Raw genomic sequence first — 689 nt, forward strand, 5'->3', positions numbered from 1 at the left:
TCGATAATAGCCTGCCAAACCCAAGAAACTACGGACTTCTGTGATCGACTTGGGTGCTTCCCATTCAATTACAGCTCTGATTTTTGTTGGGTCCACTACGACTCCTTCCTTGGTGATTACATGCCCAAGAAATGCTACCTCATTCTTCCAAAACTCACACTTGGACAACTTTGCAAAAAGTTTCTCCTCCCTCAATATCTGTAACACCGTTCTTAAATGTTTCTCGTGTTCCTTCAGTGTCTTTGAGTAGACCAAGATGTCGTCTATGAAGGCAACGACAAACTTGTCCAGATATGGAAGGAGAATTCTGTTCATCAGGTCCATGAAGGTTGCCGGCGCATTCGTTACTCCAAACGGCATGACTGTGAATTCATAATGGCCATATCTTGTTCGGAATGCCGTTTTGGATATGTCCTGCTTCGCCACTCTCACCTGATGATACCCTGATCGCAAATCAATCTTGGAAAACACACCAGCCCCCCTTAATTGATCAAATAGGTCATCAATTCTGGGCAACGGGTACTTGTTCTTTACTGTAACCCGATTCAATTCTCTATAATCGATACACAGTCTTAGACTCCCGTCTTTCTTATTTACAAATAATACTGGTGCGCCCCAAGGTGATATGCTTGGTCTAATGAATCCTTTTTCCAACAGCTCTGCCAGTTGGGCCTTCAACTCCTCCATCT

The sequence above is a fragment of the Ipomoea triloba genome, chromosome 16, assembly GCF_003576645.1.
Source record: "Ipomoea triloba cultivar NCNSP0323 chromosome 16, ASM357664v1".
Taxonomy (NCBI): Eukaryota; Viridiplantae; Streptophyta; class Magnoliopsida; order Solanales; family Convolvulaceae; genus Ipomoea; species Ipomoea triloba.